The sequence below is a fragment of the Pseudophryne corroboree genome, chromosome 1 (genome assembly GCF_028390025.1).
Source record: "Pseudophryne corroboree isolate aPseCor3 chromosome 1, aPseCor3.hap2, whole genome shotgun sequence".
NCBI classification, from domain to species: domain Eukaryota; kingdom Metazoa; phylum Chordata; class Amphibia; order Anura; family Myobatrachidae; genus Pseudophryne; species Pseudophryne corroboree.
Window position 1 is genome coordinate 1,047,059,800 of NC_086444.1, and position 24,773 is coordinate 1,047,084,572.

Consider the following 24,773-nt stretch of genomic DNA (forward strand, 5'->3'; position numbering starts at 1 on the left):
ATATTTCAAACACAGCCTGTAACATGACAGTTAGGAGCTGATTGGCTTGTACTTTATCTCTCTCCGTTTTATCTCTCTCCAAGTGATGACACATCTAGACGGATGTCCTCTCCAGGCGTCGACAGAGGGTTAGACCTGCCACTAACCCGGGTCCAGCCTGCAGTGTGAATACATTCAGTTACCCAGGTCGGACCTGGGTTATAGGTGGAAAGAGGAATAAAGAGGAGGATCTTCACAAAGGAACTAAACACAAACATTTATACATTTAAAATGAATTGCAACATTTAACTATATTGCAGTAAGTAAAAAGCAAAAATATGTACTTTACCTACCGCATGAGCATTGCATGTGTGTGTGACATGAAGTTTTACAGTATTATTCTTGATTTTTGAAGGTTAGTTATTATTTTTATTTATTTTGCCACTGTAAATCAAACAGACGTTGTGTCAAATTGTAGTTTATTAGAAGTGGAAAAGCTGCTCATGTTTAAATCTCCAAAGCAGAACAAAATAAAAGCTATTACTTGTTTTAGAAGCAAATCTCTGTTCTCCATACTAACTTGTTTCAAGGTTGTCTTGCTGACAGAACTGATGGTCCTGCTATCTCTAGCACTTTACTTCACTGCACACAGCAGGTAATGTCTTTGCACAGGTATGTCCTGCAAGGAAAAGTGCTGATGAGACGCATATATAGTGGTTATCTGTACGGTTTATGGCTATGCTAGCGGATACGTTCTTAGCAGTGGTCATTTACAGAAAACAAAAACCGCATCTGTTTAGAAAATTGGAGCTAGGACAAATCCAAGAGGGGCCTGAATTATATTCCCAATCTGCTGTGCAGCCTGTACTAAATGTGCACATCGCCTACACATACTGCACTGTAAATGTAACTACTCTGACACTACAGCCTTCATGTTAGAAACCAGTGATATTACTGCAGATATGATAGATCAGTGGTTCTCAAACTCGGTCCTCAGGACCCCACACAGTGCATGTTTTGCAGGTAACCCAGCAGGTGCACAGGTGTATTAATTACTCACTGACACATTTTTAAAAGTCCACAGGTGGAGCTAATTATTTCACTTGTGATTCTGTGAGGAGACCTGCAAAACATGCCCTGTGTGGGGTCGTGAGGACCGAGTTTGAGAACCCGTGTGATAGATTGACAAGCTCAAGAACATTAGATCAATGTCTTCTGTCACTGTGCAGGTAGGTGATCAGTGTACTTTAACTGCAGATGTGCAGCCTCCTCTCTAGTACCAGCCTTAAGTTTGCGACATCAGCACGTAGTTAAATAATAACAATTATGTAACATCTCTACAGACTCATCATCAGACTCATGAATATTAAATAGTGAGTGGGAGAAATAACTGTGGGCATGATAGATAGATAATGCAAAGCGTTTTCCCGACCATACAATATATGCATGCCAGCAAACATAATCTACTTATATAACAAAGAGTCATACACTACAGAGAGGTTTAACTCCTCCAAGGTAGAGGAAACCACCATTATAGAGTCCACGTGACCTGCAGCAATTTGGGAAGATGCATGGAAGCATAGTGACTGCTAGTCTGTATATAGGGTAAGATCACGAGCCCCAAAATTTGTAATACCTCAATCTGGACAAATTAATGCCATGATCCACAATATGTGCAGCTAATTAAGTCATGCATTTTATTTTATTTTTTTACTAATTAACGGTATAGTCTCTAATTTCTGTTCCTTTGAAATCTACAACACACCTACCTTTTAAGTCAATTGAAATAGTGACTCTGATCTTTTTCCACCTCAAAAGCGGTTACCATTGTGTCACTAATACTATATTCAGTCTTTGGAATTTTGAGACCCATATGCATTAAATAGCAATGAATTATAGGAGACACACTTTTGATCATTGCTCAAAAGTACCTGGACCATCAGATGTGCTAATTCTGTTATTTAACTTGCCATGTGCAAAACACAGACAAAACACACAGTTCATTCAGTGCTATTGGAAATGTCCCTAATACAGACCCTAAATAGGGCTGATCCTGGGAATACTGCACTAGTAACCTCGCCTTCCTCTGGAATGATTTCATTTACTACAACTTTCTGTTATCTTTCAACTGACATTGAATCTACTCAGCTGCCTTTGAATCCAATTCTAAGTATTCCAATTTATTTATCTTTGATGAGGGACAATGTCATAGGATAAAATACAAGGTATGTAACCAGAAGCAGCAATATCTCTGTTTTGACAGTAAGAACATAAAGTTCTTAGATTACCATAACATAAACATGTTATTGTTAGTCAGAACACTCGAAGACAAAACTAACCACACAATCAGTTCTCAGTATATCCTCCAGACATTACACTAAAGACCTGCACACATCACAGGCCAGGTACACGTAAGGTCACCTATGGACAGAAAAAGGAAACTGAACATTGGAAATCTTTCTATTGTGCTAAACCCTCTCTCTCACCGCCCAAACCTAATGCAGTTATTAATGTCATGTTGGAAATGACTGAAAACTCTATGGTGCTAATTAAAATGAATGGCCTATTGCCTCTAGAATAGGAAGATATGCAGCCCACAGACCCTAAGTATTATACAGCAGGGGCAGAACTCTGCATCATCATGCCCCTTAACAAATTTAAGGTAGGGACCTGGGGATGCTGCTCTAGCTTATGAGACATCTCTAAGCCATCTTCTGAGCATGTGCTTGGTTCATTACAGATCAGAGCAGCAGCTTCAGAAGAGTGTATGGGATTAGGAGAGGGGCCCATCACCTCTGAACGTCATAGTGAGCATATACCCCAAGGGGTGGATTGGGATGAAAAATCAGCCCGGGAAATGTATGGAACAAACCCTAATGGGGTGCAGTCTGATGAGGAGGTGGGGTCTGTTGAGGGGAGCAGTATCCCTTCTCATGGGGCCTGACTGTATGCAACTGTGGCCTTCCTTGCCTCTTTTGCTGCAGCTGTGTCTGAGACCAGGGGCAGATTGGGGACTAAAAGTGGCCCTGTAAAATTTTGTAGCAGTGACCCGACATGGGCAGCACAAGAGTATAACATACCGTGTAGCCATGGCAGCATCACTGGATGGCAGAGTTGCTGTACTGCAGAGATGGAATAATAGAATGAATGGGGACAATGCAGTGTACTGAGTGCGGTGGGCGGCATGTCATGTGGGGGAGGGAGGGGGGTGGCACATGACAAGACACAAAACAGACCCCACAGACACGTCAGCCTACCAGGAATCTTCCTGGTGAGCCCTATGGCCTATCCTACTCTGCATACCCCAAACCACTGTAGTTCTGCGACTGGTATAGCGATCAGCCCCCATATACTTCATATACGGAATAACAGCCATGTTGCCAGTATACAGTTCCCATAAGCTGTATAGTGCCTGTGCTCATAGTATGCAGTGTCCATGTTTTCTGTATCCAGCAAAGCTCACATACAGTCCAGTGTACAGTATGGCTCCCATACTCTCCAATAAACTGAACAGATTCCACACTTACAGTATTCAGTACAGCTTCCATACCTACAGTATACTGGCAGAAACTATAGCTGTTGATAAAGGTGGCAGCGGAGTGTGATGGAAGTCGCTACAGCAACCCTGATAATCTCATTCACATCTCTCCCACAAACTCATACCCCCTATCCTGTGCCCTCTGGAATGCCAGATCTGTTTGTAACAAACTGGTCCCCACTCATGACCTTTTCATTTCCAACTCCCTGCATCTCCTAGCCATTACTGAAACTTGGATTACGCTCTCTGACACTACTTCTCCTGCTGCTCTCTCTGCTGGGGGCCTCACATTCACACACACACCCCGACCTGCTCTCCTTTAACCTATCTTTCTCGACTTCCCCATCTCTACCTCCTAAGGCTACCATCACTAAGCGTAACATTGAAGCTATTGACACCACATTCCTTTCCTCCCTGTTTGATTCACTTCTCTCTCCTATTCTCACTCTCTCTCATGCCCTGAACAAGCCACTTCCACATACAATGCATCCCTTACTTCTGCTCTTGACTCTGTTGCTCCACCAACCACTATTCACCCTCGCAAATTAACACCTCAACCCTGGCACAACAAATGCACCAGATATCTGCAAAAATGCTCACGTACTGCTGAGCGACACTGGAGGAAATCACGCTCTAAGGAAGACTTCCTCCATTTCAAACTTATGCTCTCATCCTTCAGTGCTGCCCTTTCTCTTGCTAAACAGTCATACTTCAAGAACCTCATCTCCTCCCAGTCTTCCAACCCCCGGCGCCTCTTTGCCACTCTCAACTCACTCCTCTGCCCACCTCCACCTCGTCTCCCTTCCTCACTCTCTGCTCTTGACTTTGTCACTTACTTCACATCCAAAATTGACTCCATACGTCAGGACATCACACCACACCAGACCATCAGTAACCAGCTTTCTTCCATCCCTTACCAACCCTCCCCATCCCTCGCACCTACTCTGACATCTTTCTCCCATGCATCTGGAGAGGAAGTCATGGCCCTCATTCGTTCCTGTCCCCTCACCACCTCCCCACTTGACCCTATCCCCTCCCGCCTCCTCCGCTACCTCTCTCCTTCTGCTTGTTCCCATGGGGGTGGTGTTGGGGTCCTTTTACCTTCTAGTTACTCCTACCAACTCATACCACCAGAACCATCCCTTATATTCTCTACATTTGAGGTCCACGCCATACGCCTCTTCCAACCAGTCCATCTTAGAGTAGCTGTCATTTACCGCCCCCCCTGGCACTGCTTCCAAATTCATCGACAACTTTGCTTCCTGGCTTCCTCACTTCCTCTCTTCTGACATTCCCACCATTATCCTAGGCGATTTCAACATCCCTATTGACATCCCCACACAATCCCCTGCCTCTAAACTCCTTAACCTCACCTCTTCACTTGGTCTCTCCCAGTGGACCTCCTCACCCTCCCATGTGAATGGGAGCTCACTGGATCTGGTCTTCACTCACCGCTGTGATATTTCTGATTTTTCCAACTCCCCATTTCCCCTCTCTGACCACCACCTTCCCATTTCCCCTCTCTGACCACCACTCTCTGACCATCTCCTTTAACCTATCTCTCTCGACTTCCCCATCTCTACCTCCTAAGGCTACCATCACTAAGCGTAACATTGAAGCTATTGACACCACATTCCTTTCCTCCCTGTTTGATTCACTTCTCTCTCCTATTCTCTCTCTCTCATGCCCTGAACAAGCCACTTCCACATACAATGCATCCCTTACTTCTGCTCTTGACTCTGTTGCTCCACCAACCACTATTCACCCTCGCAAATTAACACCTCAACCCTGGCACACCAAATGCACCAGATATCTGCAAAAATGCTCACGTACTGCTGAGCGACACTGGAGGAAATCACGCTCTAAGACAGTCTTCCTCCATTTCAAACTTATGCTCTCATCCTTCAGTGCTGCCCTTTCTCTTGCTAAACAGTCATACTTCAAGAACCTCATCTCCTCCCAGTCTTCCAACCCCCGGCGCCTCTTTGCCACTCTCAACTCCCTCCTCTGCCCACCTCCACCTCGTCTCCCTTCCTCACTCTCTGCTCTTGACTTTGCCACTTACTTCACATCCAAAATTGACTCCATACATCAGGACATCACACCACACCAGACCATCAGTAACCAGCTTTCTTCCATCCCTTACCAGCCCTCCCCATCCCTCGCACCTACTCTGACATCTTTCTCCCATGCATCTGGAGAGGAGGTCATGGCCCTCATTCGTTCCTGTCCCCTCACCACCTCCCCACTTGACCCTATCCCCTCCCGCCTCCTCCGCTACCTCTCTCCTTCTGCTTGTTCTCATCTTTCCCACCTTCTCAATCTATCCCTCTCATCAGGCACTGTCCCCTCTGCCTTCAAGCATGCACTCATCTCTCCTATTCTTAAAAAACCTACACTTGATCCAAACACTCTCTCCTACTACCGACCCATCTCTCTCCTCCCTTTAGCCTCCAAACTCCTTGAGCGTATTGTCTACAACCGCCTTACTTCCTTTCTTTCCTCACACTCACTGCTTGACCCATTCCAGTCTGGCTTCCGTCCTCTCCACTCCACTGAAACTGCCCTTACAAAAGTATGCAATGACCTCCATGCTGCTAAATCTAAGGGACACTACTCTATACTTATTCTACTTGATCTCTCTGCTGCTTTTGACACTGTGGACCATCCTCTCCTACTGCAAATTCTTCACTCCATTGGTCTGCGTGACACTGCCCTCTCTTGGCTGTCCTCCTACCTTTCTGACCGTTCTTTCTCTGTCTCCTCTCATGACTCCACCTCCCCCTCACTTCCACTAACTGTAGGGGTACCCCAAGGTTCTGTCCTTGGTCCTCTTCTCTTCTCTCTCTATACGTCCTCACTAGGTAAGCTCATTAGTTCTTTTGGTTTCCAATATCATCTCTATGCTGATGACACTCAAATCTATCTTTCCTCTCCAGACCTCTCCCCTACTCTCCTCACTCGTATCTCCAACTGTCTCTCTGCTACCTCTTCCTGGATGTCCCAGCGCTTTCTTAAACTTAACATGTCTAAGACCGAGCTGATCATCTTCCCTCCCTCCCGCATAACCTCACCTCCTACAATCTCATTATCTATTGATGGCACTACTATCTCCTCTAGCCCCCAAGTGCGCTGTCTTGGAGTAATCCTTGACTCCTCCCTCTCCTTCAAACCACACATTCAGCACCTCTCACAAACCTGCCATTTTCATCTAAAAAATATTTCCAGGATCAGACCCTTTCTGACCCAGAATGCTACTAAGACTCTTATCCACTCACTGGTCATCTCCAGACTGGACAACTGTAATCTGCTCCTGACTGGCATTTCTGACAAATGCCTCTCTCCACTCCAATCTATCATCAATGCTGCTGCCCGGCTCATCTTCCTCACCAAACGCACTACGTCCACCTCTCCTATCTTACTAGACCTTCACTGGCTCCCCTTCCCTTTCAGAATCCATTTCAAGCTTCTCACACTCGCTTACAAAGCCCTCACCCACTCCTCTCCCATCTACATCTCTGACCTTATCTCCCTTTACACTCCCACCCGTCCTCTTCGCTCTGCTAATGCACGCCGACTCTCCTGCCTACGGATTACTTCCTCCCACTCCTACCTCCAAGATTTTTCACGTGCTGCGCCACTTCTTTGGAATTCCCTACCTCTCCCCCTCAGACTCTCCACCTCTCTACAAAACTTCAAACGGGCTCTCAAGACCCACTTCTTCACCAAACCCAGCCAAATCTCATCCTAACCCTCTGTTCTACGCTCTCTATGTACCCCATCTGTGTCACCCCTGTCTGTCTACCCGTACCCCTCCCCTTTAGAATGTAAGCTCTCACGAGCAGGGCCCTCTTCCCTCATGTGCTTATCCTTTCTTACTTTAATAATCTTCAACTGCACCAAATCCATCAGTCTTCTGCCACCTGATACTTATTCCAGTGTCATCTGCTGATGTAACTATGTTTATTTACCCTGTACTTGTCCTATACTGTCATCAACTGTAAGTTGCTGTTTTCCTGTTTGATTATTTGTTTATGTACTCTGTAATTGGGCGCTGCAGAACCCTTGTGGCGCCATATAAATAAAGGATAATAATAATAATAAGTCAGTCCACACATTGACTAGCTTAACCAGGTCTTTGATTTATACCCCTTTTCCACATATGAGCACGGGTCGCAGCCGGGAACCTGACATGGGTGCTACCCGGCTGCGGCCCGTGCTCAGCCCCCTTTCCCACTGCGCTCACCAACCCCGCATATTGCCGGGTTGGTGATGCTGCTAGTGACGCAGCAGGGGCGGCGCTGGGAGATCACATGATCTCCCAGCGCCGCCCTTCCATACAGTGTGAACGGAAGCCGTGTCACATCGACACGGCTTCCGTTTACACTACACAGCTTACCGGGTTGAACACGTGTTCAATCCGGCAAGCTACCCGGGTAGGATTCCCGGATCACTTGATCTGGGAATTTGCAGGGGGTGCCGTTTCCACTAGAAAAAAACACGGGTAAATGCGCACCCCCGCGCATTTACCCGTATTTTTAGAACTAGTGGAAAAGGGGTTTAATATTAGCCAGTAGATAAACATGATGTGAGATAACACAGAGTTAATGCAGTACAACTCAGATACATGCAGCATAAAACAGATCAAGCCAGGAACGGGTTAACAGAAGTGGCATGCTGTGTCTGGTCTATGTATGGGAAAATAGACATGCAGTGGTGGCAGTAGGACATGTAGTTCCACAAGTGGTAATGACACAGTGGTAAGCAGCGGCACTGCTGTGTCTGTAGGGTCAGGCACACTCATGGGCACGTCCTACTTCTGTGGAGGATGGATAAACACGTTGTAAGCCGCACTGGATAGAGGTCACGCATGCATAGTGAGCGCGCCTCCGTTACTATGGGGATGGGACCAGTGCGGTTCCATTCCCTACATTTCTAACTGTGTGCAGTTGGTAAATTCTCCCCGTGCCGCCTGTCTTTCCTCCGGTGGCTATATTTTCCTCCCACAATCCAAAATATACTGCTATAGCAGGAAAAAGATTGACATGGTTAAAAGGTCGATACAGAAAAGTATGACACAGGAAAAGTTTGACATGAGGTTTTTTTTTAAATTTATTTCTGGTGTTGTTCTTTCTGTAAAATGCCCGGGAACCCCAGTTAGTACGCCACGTCCCCTTGCATGGCTCGTTTTGTTCGCCCTGCTGCGGGCAAGGTGCCTCACTGCACTCGGCACAGTTTACTATTTAGAACTGTAGACCATGTGGATGGTAAGGTATGAAAAAGTTAGAAATTAAAAAAGATTGTAAGAAACTCATGTCAACTTTTTCCTGTGTCGACCAATGCAATGTCAACCTTTTGTCCAGGGGCGTATCTAGAGAGGAGGGGACCCCACATGCAGTCTCCGCGTGTGGGCCCCCTGCTCTCCCGTAGCCAGCAGCGCCGCTGTTAACTCTCTGAGCACTAGAGACACTGGCACAGTGCCAGAGTCTACAGCACATGCACAGGTCTCTGGAAAAATGGCGTGGTGGACATTTTTTCTAAGACCTGTGCATGCGCTGTAGAAAAAATGGGTGCAGTGTGTGTGTGTGGTGGGGGCCCTCTCTGGACCCAGGGGCCCATGTGCACCGCACACCCTGCACCCATTATAGATATGCCACTGCTTTTGCCCATGTTGACCTAATGCATGTCGAACTATTGACTGTCAACCTCATTACTGTCGACCTATCATCTGGATACCATCCCTGAAATAGCAGCAATTTCCCTGACTTGTTGAAGAGTCCAGGAATCTCCCAGATTGCACTTTACCCTACTAGCTGTTATATTCCTGGGGGAAGAAAGGAAATCAGAGCTATAAACATTCAAATGGAATCAGTGCAATTTCCCTGTAGGTATAAGGCACAATGATTCTTATGGCTACATGCATTTTCAAATCAGTTTTCTCGTGGCCACTTATATGGAACCACTAGTAGAACACAATACAAGAGCAAGTACCAGGGTTTTTACATCAATAAGTACATCTTACTAATACCCCTTTTACACTCGCACACCCGGGTCACTCCCGGGATGCTTCCCGGGATGCGTCCCAGGATGCATTCCCGGGACTGACCCCTTTCACACTGCACTAAGACCTGGGATCGACCCGGGACAGCCCCATTTACACTGATCCCGGGATATCCCTGCAAATGCATATGTATATCATTAGAAATGGCCTTTTTCTGGCTCACATAGATGAGGTCACAGTAGTCAACAAAGGGAGGGGTGGTGCCTGCTCACACCATTGCTGCAGTCATGGCCGACGGAGTACCAATGTGTATGCCTGAGCTCATGATTCTTTCTGCTTTGCAGATGTTTCATACAGCCAGTGACAGCATGATGCAGCTTGTCACACTGTGCAGTATATTGCACATATATTTTATGAGGAGGAGGAGGGCGCAATTTATGGTGGATAGGGCTGCTAGTCGCCGCCAATATTTGCGCAGGAGGAGAGCCCTCATATCATCCAGGATGAGTACCATCCTGAGCGTGAGTATGGGGCCTAACCGCTCATTTTGGTCCAGAGATTGCCGGCACGGAGAAGCCTTTATGAGGACCGTGAAAGCTTACCAGGATGAGGAGTGGATGGCTAACTTCCGTGTGTCTCGTGCAACCTTTGATTACATCCTGGAATTACTTACCCCAGCACTTGACATGCAGACCACCAGGCTTAGGAGACCCATCGAGGCATGCAGGAGGCTAGCTATTGCATTGTGGTGGTATGCTACCCCAGGAGAGTACCGCTCAGTCTCATGCTTGTTCGGTGTTGCGATCTCCACCTGCTGTGTCATAGTCCACCAGGTGACTAAAGCAATTGTATCTACCTTATACCAGCGCTTCATATCTCTACCACAAGGACAGCGCTTACAGGATACCATCAAAGGATTTGTGAAGTGAGGCTATCCGCAGTGTGGAGGAGCGATTGATGGGACACACATCCCCATTATTGCCCCACGTGACAACCATGCTGACTATTTTAATAGGAAGGGCTGGCACTCCATCATATTACAGGCTGTTGTGGACCACAAATATTGGTAAGTGTTTATTTTTGGGGTGGTGGGATGAGTTGCATGTGTGAGTTTTACATTCTGACTTTTTTAAATTTTACTGTTCTTTAGTTTCCTAGATGTGTTTATTGGCTGGCCAGGCCGATCTCATGACTCCCGAGTTCTTGCCAATTCTGACCTGTACAACATCGTAGAGGAGAAGCAGGGAGGCTGGCTGTACCCCAAAGAGTGTGCAAAGATTGTGAATGGGGTGGAGATCCCTGTCCACATCATCGGGGATGCTGCATACCCTTTACGCCCCTGGATTATGAAAGGCTACACCCAACAGGTCCAGTTAACCCCAGAGCAACAAACCTATACTCACACCCTGAGTTCAGCAAGGATGGTGGTTGAGAACGCCTTTGGCAGGTTAAAAGGAAGATGGCGTTGTTTGATGAAGCGCAATGATGTGGACCTAAAGAATATGCCTAATGTAGTAGCTGCGTGCTGTATACTGCACAACATCTGTGAACTGAAAAATTAGGTATTCCTTCCTGAGTGGACTGTGCTGGACCCTGAGGTTATGAACCCACATGTGGAAGGTGCTTTGTTTGGGACTGCCTCAAACTCTGCTGCAGAACAAATACGCCACACTATTACGTCCAACCTTGCAGCACTGGTACAATAGTGTTTAAGAATCAGCACAACATGTTTGGTGAATTACATTTTTTTTATTTTGTATTCCACCTTTGATCTTTGGTTTCAATATTTATGATTTTCCAAAAAAAACATTTTGCCAGCAACTGTGTATATATGGAGAAACAATGTAGAAAACACTGAAAACATGGTCTACTGTTACGCACAAGTGGGAATGTTATGCACAGATTTGCAATCAAGTTTTGATTGGCATAAAAAAAATAAAAAAAAACACTGGTAGGCTTGTAGATACAACACCATAAACCACAGTGTCCCTGTAGTATATTATTACTGTGTAAAAAATAAATAAAAAGTGCTTTAATGTAGACACTATACAAAACAGAACATAGAAAAAAAAATTAAAGAATGCACAAACAGTTGTGCATAAACACTGACCACACTGTGGTTATTTAACAACAAATAACAACAATAAGAAATTCACTGTGTTTCATGGCAAATTGCGCAATACAGTAAACTCTGTGCTTTGCGCGCTAGATGGTGCAGTATTTGGGGCATAGTATGGGCCAGGATTAAATGATGAAAAACCCTGCTCAGGGTATTGTGAGTTGTGGTGTTGGATTGGTGCTCTTGAGGTATTGCTCATACGCTCATAGAACGCCATGTTAATTTGGTGCATTTCCCTGTGCCGGTCATACTGCTCTCTACTCATGCGTTCCTGCATTGTCATGACTTGGGAAAGAAATGCATCATGCATTTGGCGTTCTGCCTCTAGAAACCTGTCGAGCCTTGCATCCTCCTGTGCGGACATTGTAGCGTCCATCTCTCGGAGTTGGTCGACAAGGACATTTGACATGGCTTTAGCCACTTGCTCCGCTTTGCTCAGTTTCTTCCTTCTAGGCGGTACAGTGTAAACTGTGAAGAGAAGAAATACAAAATGAGCGTATATAAAAATAGCAGCGTTAGCAAACATGTGTTTGTGGCATTATAATCCACCTACACACTAGCTACTCTGCAACATTGAACTATTTATAAAAATGCAAAGCCCCCCTGGGTGGGGGCAGAAATTGCAAAGCGTGCCACCGTGCCAGCAGCGTGATGAGCGCAGTGATCCTGCAAGGGGCTCATTTGCGCTCGCCACGCTGCTGCCACACTGGCCACTCATACTACACACATAACCGGATGATTAACAATTGTGGATTTGTGCTATGAGTGTTAATTTCTAAACATGTACTTACTGTTTTTCTGTAAAGTTGGGGTGACGGTACTTTGTACAGTCCCACTGTCACTGGTCTGAGCATCCACAACGTCTTCAATGGTTGCAGTTATGCTGTCGTCGTTTCTGGATGTGTTTATGGACGGCTGGGAGGATGTGTCGCTGTCCTCAGGTGTGTCGTCAATTAACAACGGTGATGACTGACAGACGTCACTGCTTGTCTGTGTCTCTTCTGGAGTGCCTTCTGTAGCAGTGTACTGTGAACTGGAAGACAGACTCACCGGACTGCATATAGCTGTGTTTCCAAAGATATTGGCACAGATGTCATAGTACTGCCAGTCGATACGGCCAACACCGCTCTTTTTCCTGTTGTTGTCATGCACCTTCAGAAACTGCTTTTTAAGAGTTTTCATTTTGTTTAACACTTGCTGCTGTGTGCGGATGATTCCCCTGGCTTCCAGCATCTTGGAGATGTTTTTATAAATCACTGCATCTTTAACTGTGCCTGTGATCTGCCTCATTATTTCCTCCTCTCCCCTAATGCTCAGCAACTCTCTAACCTCCTGGTTTGTCCAGGTTGCCATGCTGCCTTCCTCACACGCATCCAGGACGCTCCCCTGGGCTCTGAAAGATGACATCATCTTTTCTGAGCCCATGAAAGCTCCAATCGGAGGCCTTTTAACAGTCCCGGGTAGTGAATCCCGGGACGGGCCCTTTCACACTACCCAGCTTCCCGGGACGGTCCCGGATTCTACCCTGGTCGAGACCTGGGTTGAAATCCCGGGATGCTCGACCCGGGAAATTGTCCCTGTACCCTTTCACACTGACAAAAATCCCGGGATGATGCGCGTTCACGTGCAATATCCCGGGATTTTCATGCGAGTGTAAAAGGGGTATAACTGCTTTGGGGCTCATTTATATTTGGAAATGTCATCTTAATGACACACATCAGCCATTTAAACACTGTGCTTACAGGTGTTGCTTTCGCAATCTCCCTGATTTGCTTTTTCAAAAGTAGGCACGTATTTTGTAAATCAATAAGAAATCCGTTCCTGCACAACTGACATTCTTAAGCATACCTCCCAACTTTTCATGGTGGAGAATCGGGTTTAGCCGTGTGCGACCTGGGAAGGGAGCATGGCATTGCATGGAATTTGCGTGGCCTTGGGGGACGGATCCGGTTTCCAACATTTTGGGGACATGCCCAGCACTCCGCGAGCAGCTGAGTAGCCCCCTGCTCACCTCCATGTACTGTATAGATCGCATGGCATCTATTCAGTAATCACCGGCTGCTCTGTGATGAAAGGATCCCCCTGTATTTTTTTTACTGTCTTTTTCAATCTTCATATAAAGGGAGATTTTTTTCCACTGAACACCTGTGTACAGTCTTTGAAATTGCCCTGTCAGACCTGGCTGCCTAACCTGAGCTTGCAAGGAGCAAGTCCTTGATACTTGGTGATACAAATGTATGGACGTGTACAATCATAGCCAACAGTAGTCTAAGGGGGAAATCCAATTAGCCCCGGTAATTTACCGAGGCTAATTGTCCCGCCGGGGGCTATCCTATTAAGCCCAATAGGCATATCGGGGGTTACCTGATGCTGCACTGGGTGTTGGCTGCTGACAGCTCCCGATGCAGCGCGGCTCCTCCGGCTTCCCCGGTCACACAGGCGCTCCTCCGTCATGTGACCGCTGCCGAGGGCGGAGGAGAGAGGGGGATGCGGTCACGGCACTGCACAGGCTTCTCCGCTTGGGGTCACCACGCCGAGGGCAGCTTCCAGGGCTGTGGCACCATGCCTACAGCCCCAGCCTGCTGCAATGGGCATGGGACACTGCAGGTTGTCCCAGTCATCGGGGATTTTGTTTCACCTGCCTCAGACAGACAAAATCAAATCCCCAGAAACAGCCCCATTCCGTGCGAAAACGGGGGCTGTTTCTACCGAAAACACACAGGTTTCACTGAACCTGTGTGTTTTCGGGAGAATGGGCATTTTTTTTACAGGCGATCAATCTAGATAGCCTGTAAAAAAAAAAATCGTGAAAAACGTAAGTTTTTCGCTCCCAATGTTTTACTGGGTCTACAAGGATATTTCCCAAGGAGAGAATGGATCATTCCGCATCCTTCTTTATAACATTACTAAACATCAGGAAACTCTAATTCAGAAGCAAGCTTAATATGGTCACTATTCAGATAGAGATAGATGTAAGCCCACTGTGAAGCATTTAGATTTAAATGTATTTGTACAAATAGCTCATTATTTAATGATACTGTATATCACAGTGAAGTTGTTTTTTTGCCAGCAATGAACTGTGCAGTCTTTGCAAATAAGAGCAGTTTCCAAGCGTTACAAAACCTCTTTGACACGATTTGTTTGCCTGTCCACATCTGGGGGTGGAGGCAGAGAGCCACAGGTGATTGGATGAACCACTTACTGTAAATAGCTGTGACTTTACTGCTCATAAATCATGTCTTTATCTATTAAGTAAATCAAGAAAAATCCAGCGGACAATGTTAGCAACACAAACATCTACAGCTACAGTATTTAAAAATAAATTGCCACCACTTTAGCCTTACACCAAAACAGGTATGTAATGTAATGTCATGTGATGAAACTACATTTACACAGACTTTCAGAAATTGCAGCTACAATTGTCTGTTCCTTTAAAACCACTTAAATGATGATTTTTCCCTTCAAAAACGTTAACAACTAGGTTTTTTACATTTATAAAATATTATATTTTATAAAATATTATAAAATATTTAAACATTATATTATGCACATCTGCAGAACGGATCTCCTCGTCAAAAAACGGGGGGACAGGGTGGGACCACGCAGTTGCATGAAATCTGACCATGCCAGTTAAGTGGTTAAAAGTCAAACCCATAGCCAGTTTCCATCAATCAATAATCAGCATTATAAAAGTAATGAATTTATTTATTTTTAGTTCCACTGCAAAAGAGATGTATTAACCTGCAGGGGAGGTTGGGGAGGGGTAGAGAATTTAAACATTTAAAAAACACTCAACATAAAGAAGAGCAATACAGTACATACTGTATGGAGGGAGGGGAGGGAAGGGGGGGGGGGTAATCAGGAGAAGGTTGAGAGGCACATTACATAACTCAATGATGAGGGTTGGGAGTGGACAGGGGTGCTGGGGAGGGGAAGGGTGAGTGGGCTCTAATTAGAGATTTTTGGAGGAGACCAGCCAATCAGCTCCTTTCATTTTTAAGCCACAGCCTGTAATATGGAAGTTAGGAGCTGACTGGCTGGTACTTTGGGCCGGATTCATTACGGATCGCTATTGATAAACAAGAAATGCCAACTGCGCTCAATTATATTTATATATTAATTAAAATCAATAACACAAATACACATGTACATGAACAACTAAATAAATAATATAATCTAGCACTGCTAGTGCTAAACACACCATATATAAAAACTGAGCCTTAATAAGCCACTCTCTGTCAGTGATTTTTTCACTTGGGGCAGTCTTTATGCAAAAGTAGCCGATAAACAACTGATTGTTGGAGGATGATGACAAGTCCTGCAACGCATGCGTTGACGTGCATAAAACAGGTATCCAGATGAAGGAGGATATTTACCAAGTCCCTGGTGGTAATTCAGCCGGGTATCCCACCTGGCGGGGTTCTGGAGCAATCTCTCTATCCCACGCAACGAAGATGGTGGTTCTCCCTTTGTTAATGTCCACACCGAAGGGACTGGAATCTCCAGATGGTAAACAATGTCCTGTGTAACACTTGCAGGAATCCTCAGAAATGCCCAGGTCAGAGGTGTGGCCACCAGGTCTGACCTGGGCATTTCTGAGGATTCCTGCAAGTGTTACACAGGACGTTGTTTACCATCTGGAGATTCCAGTCCCTTCGGTGTGGACATTAACAAAGGGAGAACCACCATCTTCGTTGCGTGGGATAGAGAGATTGCTCCAGAACCCCGCCAGGTGGGATACCCGGCTGAATTACCACCAGGGACTTGGTAAATATCCTCCTTCATCTGGATACCTGTTTTTTGCACGTCAACGCATGCGTTGCAGGACTTGTCATCATCCTCCAACAATCAGTTGTTTATCGGCTACTTTTGCATAAAGACTGCCCCAAGTGAAAAAAATCACTGACAGAGAGTGGCTTATTAAGGCTCAGTTTTTATATATGGTGTGTTTAGCACTAGCAGTGCTAGATTATATTATTTATTTAGTTGTTCATGTACATGTGTATTTGTGTTATTGATTTTAATTAATATATAAATATAATTGAGCGCAGTTGGCATTTCTTGTTTATCCATATATATGCTTTTGGGGTGAACAACTATCATCCCGTTTCCAACAGCGGCTTAGAGAACCAGCTCAGACACAGCGCCTGTTGTTTTTTTTTACCATTCATGGTAAAGAGATTCACTTTTTTTTTTTTTTTTACGGATCGCTATTGAGGCTGAGATAGCGATCACAAATCTGCTATTGCTAAAATTTGCATGTGAAGAGCCGCACAGAAAGGATAAAAGACGCCCACTGATGCATTCGCAAATTTGCATAGCCATTAGCAGATTCGCAATACGTACACAAAAAAAAGGATACCATCGACATTTGCGACTGACCCCAGCATACCCAAATCAATGAGAATGCAGTTGCACCAGGCGCCAGGTTTTTGAATGCAGCGTTCGCAGATGACATTAGAATCACGCCCCGAAAACTGTCATGACACGCCTGCATTTTCCCAACCACTCCCCAAAAAGCCATGTTACCACGCACAGTCACTTTCTGTCAATCAAAATGCATTCTCTTTATAATTAGGCTGCATACGCAAGGCGATGGCATTTTGCCCTTCGCGCAGGTGCAATACATTTGCAGTGCATGCCTGCAATCTCACATTTGAAATTGGTAATGAATCAGGCCCTTTATCTCTCAGACCATAGGGAGACATGGAAAGAGAAAAGGAGATATGAGGAGCTAGACTGGCTGACATATATTTTTTATTCTTCTGGGAGGGGGCATGGCCACACCTCCAGGAATTGGCCATGCCCCCTGTACCTGGGCCTATCTCAGCTCTTGATGGCCCTGGGAGTGGATTAGGGATGGCCATCAGTGGGATATCCATTGATCATTGCCATCGATGGTACCATTGATGGCAACCACAGATGGAATTAAACTAGCTGCTAGGGAGCCATTGATGGTTTCACCCATTGATGATGGTAATCCCTGTTTTAATGTGAAGTGGTCTGTGGGCCAATCAATGCCTGGGGCAGGGCTTCATGGTTGTCAGAGGGTGGAGCTATGCTCCGTGTCCAGACACATTGTAAAGAGGGGAAAAAAACTATTTGGTTGGTCTTTACCATCGATGGCAGGAAACCATGTGGTTCTCAACCATGACTGGCTAAAGTATTCAAAATCGGACATAGACCATCAATGATTTTGATTCATTGATGGTCAATGTCCATCCCTAGAGTGGATAGAGCCCAATAAGTAGTCTACAGGAGGGGAAGGGGGATGTTTAAATAATGAGCACAATAAAAAAATCAGGCCATATTGAAGGACGCAGTAATGAACATAAAGACGGGAAGAGCACAATACAGGGCATGTAGGGGACACATATAAACAAAGGGGACAAAGATGGACATATGTAAGAACAAGACTATAGAGAAAAATCTGAAGGATCCCTCTCCGATCCCTGTGGCGTGCACATGCACTGGCTAATGGTCACGCATGCGTATTAGTGCGTATTAGGACTCTGGGTCACAAACCTTCACTGACACAGCTCTATATGGGAAGAGCTGTCTCAGCAGGTATTTATGAATACTGGTGTTTAAAAATGCTGATAAGCAAGCTAAAAGGGACTGGTTGTACTGCAAAGTATTTGCGATACTTAATATATCCTACTGTAAGGGAGATAATTGGTAGGTTAATATATATGAATGGAATTATATGATGATATTGGAGCAAACTAACATTCTGGATTATGTATGTAATTCTTGTAAAGGGGTTAATTATATTCATTAATTAATTGAATGAGGTTGTTACAATGATACTGAAGAAGTTAATATTGTACTTTTTGAAGAAAGATTATTGATGAGTTAATAATATTGTAAGGCGATCAAAAAAACTCTGTATTGTATGACGGTCACACTCGTCCGTATTATAAGGCTGCTCTCAGTATTTTATGTCAGTCACGAGTCATGCTTTCTGTATTATATTATTTATTTATTTATTTTATTACCAGTTATTTATATAGCGCACACATATTCTGCAGCGCTTTACAGAGAATATTTGACTATTTACAACAGTCCCTGCCCCAGTGGAGCTTACAATCTATATTCCCTACCACATGTACACACCGACACATTCACGCTAGGGTTAATTTTCTTGGGAGCCAATTAACCTACCAGTATATTTTTGGACTGTGGGAGGAAACTGGAGTACCCGGAAGAAACCCACGCAAGCATGGGGAGAATATACAAACTCTGCACAGTTAGGGCCATGGTGGGAATTGAACCCATGACCTCGGTGCTGTGAGGCAGTAATGCTAACCATTACACCGTTCGCGCTGCCCCGCTGCCATTATATGGCAGTAACTGTGATGTTCTCTGCATTATACTGCTCTGTGCATTGTATGGTGGTCACTGTGATGTTTCCTATATTGTATGTCATATAGTTAGTGGGTCGCTACTATGTACTGGGATGGCGGTCGGTGCCAAGTGGAATATTTGTCTTGGGTGACAGAAAGCCTTCCTTGAACTTGCTCTGCTCTTGAATCTCGGGTGGCTGTCCCGAAAACCTGTAAAAGTAAGCAAGTCTCCTAAAGACCACCCGCTGCCAGTCCCAGCTCCAGCCCCTTTACTTGAAATAAGAGCTTTGAAGGCTTATCAACAGTTCTCTGATATCCAGCGAGGCTTGATGATGGCATTTACACTGAACTGCATCACCATAGCCCTGGCCCCACTTCCCAGTGCCTGGAATTAAGGCTTTGTATAGCTATGGGTTCGGCCACAATGACGCGATTGTGGTGCCATGCCCCCCACACCGCCAACTTAGTTGACCACCACTGACGTGGATATGTATAGGCAAATACAGTATGCTTATCACCATCAGTTTCTCAGATATGAATAATATTTGGTGACAGTGCCAAATTACGGCTTGTGGAAGCCCAGGGCAACCAAGTTGCAGGTACTCCCACTAATAACTTTTATGTCAAAGCAGCCCCTCACACCCTTCCCACTGTGCTGTACAGCACACCTTCAGCCAGAGATGGAGGAGGGAGCCGCTGGGAGAGCGCGCTGAATCCCCTTCATGCTTCATCATCACTGAGGCCGTGGGTGGCTCTGGGACAATGTCTCGTGGGATTTGACTTCATGCGAGACTGACCTGTGTAGTGTGTGGAGCTCTTCTGCGGCTAAAGAAGGGGGTAGAGCGGAGATTGGCTAAAAGCTGTGCTTCAATTTTATTAGCAGATCCGATGGCGGATTCAGGAGACAGTGTTGGGGCCCTGGGAGGACTGCCCCGTCGCCCCTCCTATAAGTCGGCCCTGTTTGGTGAAGGCAGATCATTTCCCTCCAGCTTGTCTTATTTTTTTGTGACATACTTGTTTTTGTTCTAGATGCATTTGCTGCACAGAAAGCAGATATTTCAATGCTAACTGACAATGTAAGACAAGCATACGTACCCAGCTAATAGTAGTACAGGCCAGCGTGTACATAAAAGGGTAGCTCTTGAAGGATGTGTACTCAGCAGGGACTACCAGAAACAAAGGCGGCAGGAAGTACTGTACTACAAACATAATCATTTTTACTACATAGAACATAGTAGATGGCTATTTTAATCCTTGCACAGGTTTCTATCATGTGCTATTTACAGAAAATATATTCAGCTCTTATTTACATTTCTCAAGTACGAGAAAATAAATATATTGTCAGGAGCAAGAAATTTGGTACAATGGAAACCAGCACTAAGGGGTTTTATACAATTACCCGCGGTCAATGACTGTGGGTAATTGCATCGCCAGGGGCTATCATATTAGATGCGGGAGATTCACTCAGTCTTTCAGGGTCCAGGGAACTACCTGAAAAGTTGTGCGTCTCCAGGACCTTCCAGGAGAGTAGGTAAGTATGCTTTTAAATAAAAATGTGTACACTGGAGTCTAGAAAAGAGATGCAACAAACCTTCTAAAGAGTACATGTGGAGAACTTACCCGTAGTTACATTTAAAACAATATACTAGATAAATGATAACAAGAAGGTGGTTGTTGATATGGGCAACTTCTTCACTTATCCCCTTTAGAATGTTTGATACAGTACATCTCCACCCAGTGGTGTCACTTCGGGGGGGTGGGCCACTCTCCTACACCGCGTGGATGGAGTCTTCAATCCGCACCAGGTGTCACCAGGGCTAGTGACACTCTCTGCCTCCACCTAAGACATTAATTTCTGAATTATATGAGTTTTCTCATGCTTCTAATAATACATTTATGCCTGAACAGCACGTAGACGCAGCTGCTGAATTTGCTGCAGCCTGTTTCTTAAAAAACCGAGATGCCCATTTACAGCACCTTGCGTCTGTGATAATACACTGCGGTGCAACACAGGACACACCATCAATACGTGCACCAGATGTATATGGCAGGTGCAGTCTCTCCGTCTGAGTATGGCGCCCTGTGTGAGCGGTCCAGTGTTGTTAGACACAGCCGCTGTCAGTGACACTACTGTATTTTAAATTGGTTAATATTTTTTTTCCCCGTGTGGTGAGAAATCTTAGATCAACGTCGTAGATTCTGTAAACAACAATCTAAAACCACAATAGTGTATTACCCTATATATAAGATAAACACCGTGGGGATTTATTTATGAAGTGCCAAACCGGCGCTACTAATCGTGTTTATATTTAAAAAGACAATGCTTTTAATAGCAAGACACTGACCTTTTACATATCAGGCATAAACACTATTAGACGTAACAGAATTGAGAAAAAGTAAAGAGTGATTTTTCTTTCTTCAGATAGGATGTACTTTACTAGAACTGCCGTTTTCTGAGGTTCGGCCGCATTTCCTTTATGTACAAAAAGCACCGGAGTGTGGATACAGTGGGCAAGTTGCCTGAAAGAAGCCCGTGGACTTCTTTTTGCACTCCTGAGACAGTTCCAACTAGATCCCTCCCAGTGTCCCGTGGCGTGCACATCATTCTGCACATGTGCAGAAGGACTTACGGGTCATAAACTCGGAGGTCTTTTATCGCAAAGGACAGCTCTTATCAGGAGAGTTGTCCTTTTCAATTTTAATTGCAATTCTACCTACACAGCAGCGTTATTAACGCCGGTATGCACCCGATAAGTGACGGAATGTATTGCATCCAAAATGTGAGTGTAGTACATTCCGCCCCCTTACTTGAAATAAGAGCTTTGAAGGCTTATCAACATTTCTTTGATATCCATCTAATAGGCTTTCATAAAGTAGAATCCCTCATGGCAGCCATGAAAAGGAAGGAATAAAACGCATGCGCAATACTTAAAATATTGGCCAAATGCATGGATGTCGGCATTTGCATGTGCTCAGAATCATGCCTTTATGTACACTGCAATGTAATAACTAGAGATGCAGATTACAACAACACACATTCATATACAGAAGTTATAATGCATGAAATGAATGGAATGCTGGCTCCAGAGGCCAAATCCCCAACGTTGACTTTAGTGACAATTCTATGACTTCATAATTGAAAAAAAAAAAAAAAAAAAGAGCATTTATGTATACTGCAATCCATGATCACTACAGTATTTACCATCCATTTTCCCACGTATGTTCCACAATTAAATATATTAGAGACATGCAGTTCGGTTCTTTAGAAATCTGAACCCACCCTAACTTTGCATATCCAACCTGACCTGAGTCCCAGTTTGGAGTTTCCCGCGGTTCTGATTTAAATCCAATTTTAGGTTTTGGATTGCAAATACTACATTATTTTAGCAGTTTTTATCCATTTTCAAGAATCCAAAGCCCAAGATTCGGCTTTTAAATCCAATTTCAGAACTAAAATACTTGAGGCTGGTTTTGCAAAACATGTTCATGAAAATAGATCCAAAACAGAATATATATACAGAAGCACAAATATATACAACAAACACAAACATAATTTTTCAAGCGTCACGTTTCGTCATTTGTCACTGTCACAAAATACCTGTCACATCTAGTTCTGAAAGGATGTGCTTTCAGTGTTGTGCCAGCACACTGCATTACTTTGCTTTAGACCCAGTCACCTTTACAATATGTGCAACACCAGACATGTGCCAAGGAGAAAGTGCGCTCTGTTCTCTGTTCCCTCTAATTCGTGAAAGCGTGGCTGGGGACTGACGACACATGGGTAACACCGGGACAAATGTAAAACAGGAAATCTGCCAAAATGTAACCTATAGCAGCTCCTGGAACTCTCCCAAGCTTAGGACGGATTTCAGATACTCAGCACAAGATTTTATTTTGGTCCAATAAGTTCAAATGATGTGAAAACCATTCATTCAAATCACAGTCACATTACATGTTACACAGTAGAATTATTTCCTAGTAGGTTTTACAATTTCTTTTACTCTCCAAATATATTATTAAAGCCATACAACGTTAAAGCACTTCGGATATGCTGCTACTGTTTGAATAAGATAACAATCATGGGTTGCCTATGGAAACATGTAAAATACTGGAGATGATATACAGATAGGGCCTGTCAGTGTGCGTTTCTTTTGTCAGTCTGTCATATGCGTCTTTCTGCTAATGTTATGCGTCTGAATCCAAAAGATCAGGAAAACACATAGTGGAAATGTGACAAAGTTTATGGGGAGAACTGAATTGCCAGCGCAGGGTATGAATTGTTGTTGCCGCAACTTTTAAACGCCAGCAACGGCAGCCCGTCTCGCACCCTTCACCTAGCCGGCCAAATGCCCGATTTGCACAGAGGTACTTGCTGCCCTATGGGGTAACAAACACTTTTGTGCAAGATCCAACTGCCATAAAGTGCTGTAAAGGCTTGCGCGCTGATTCGGAAATTGAATACCTCTGTAGAGACTTCTAGATAGAGCTAAACTGCAAAACAATAACTAAAACTTGTAGTGACAACAAACATTGTGTTACCTGCAGCAGATCTGGGGGAAGACAATGACAATATTTTCCATTAGTGTAATTATGCATTACTATTCAGTAATAAGTTAGTGGTGCTATCCTTAGAATATCAGAGGACCACAAGTGTCACATGAAAACCGTCACATGAAACAGAACTGGGAAGCTGTCATTCGGGTTAAAAATTTACCTTTGTTATCATGAAAGGAAAGTAGGAGTACAAAAAAAAATTGAAACAAACTAAACTTGACCCTCAACTCTGTGTGGGATGAGCAGAATGTATCTGAGATTACTGAACTCTTTCCCAAATTAACTCTTTACAAAAAATGACTTTACTGAGTGGCAGGTGGATTTAAAGCTGGACGTCAATAGGTGTGATACTAGAATACTAATAATGTTCCTCCCAAGCATTCAGGGCCAGATTTATTAAGCTCGGTGAAGTGATAAAGTGGAAGGTGATAAAGGACCAGCCAATCAGATCCTAACTGCCATGTCACAGGCTGGGTTTAAAAAATGACACTTAGGATCTGATTGGCTGGTCCTTTTATCACCTTCCACTTTATCACTTTGCCGAGCTTAATAAATCTGCCCCTCAGTTGACTATGGGGAAGAGATTTTTGTAAAGAAACAGTGTAAGAAACAAAGGGTCTGATTTAATTGTTTGCAAAATAGCCATAAATTTATATAAAAAAAACCAAAACAAAAGCACATGCAATGTACAGGTAATGTACTTCTTCCCTTATACACACTTCCAGTTGAGTTCAGCTTGGCACTGACAGCATATGATGCCAAGGTGCCATCATCTCTTTACAATTGCAGGGGTTTCTGCAGGTCTACAAGAGCTTCATTTCTATGCAGTGCCTTTAGAATGCTCAGCCTACATCATCCCACCCCTTCTGTGTCCCCCATCTCACATCAGAAGTACACAAGGCAGTGATCATATATAAACATGCATTCACTCTGCAGCAACACCAAAATATTCAGCTAAGATAAATGCAACAATTGCTTTCTAGCTGTAATAAGTGCTAGTAAGAAGGTAAAATGTATATTTTCTCTACAATCTTGATTTATACCTATTTTATTTATTTTGCTTTTGATGTCACATAGTTAGCAACTGTATCACTCTTAAGTGTGAATTGTGAGGCTGCCAGGATAGGCTGGTAAGGAAATAAACATTGGACATGGGTTAGTTCTGTAGCTACCACAGGTATACAGTATATGCTAACTGTCTCCCAACTCCAGACAACTGGAACTCAAATGAGAACA

At 44.4% G+C, this 24,773-nt stretch overlaps 1 protein-coding gene across 8 annotated transcripts in view; it reads right to left on the reverse strand.

The window, feature by feature from the left end:
* SLC7A2 (solute carrier family 7 member 2) overlaps positions 1-24,773 on the reverse strand; it is a 149,237-nt gene that overhangs the window by 60,280 nt on the left and 64,184 nt on the right. For 4 of the 8 annotated variants that reach the window (XM_063920835.1, XM_063920837.1, XM_063920841.1 and 1 more), the window contains one exon: positions 560-658. The exons of 3 other annotated variants lie outside the window; for them this stretch is intronic. The gene's annotated coding sequence lies outside the window, so the exon portion shown is untranslated. Of the gene's footprint in view, positions 1-559; positions 659-11,969; positions 12,106-24,773 lie in introns of all 8 variants that reach the window. One more of the 8 variants, XM_063920838.1, reaches the window with a different exon arrangement.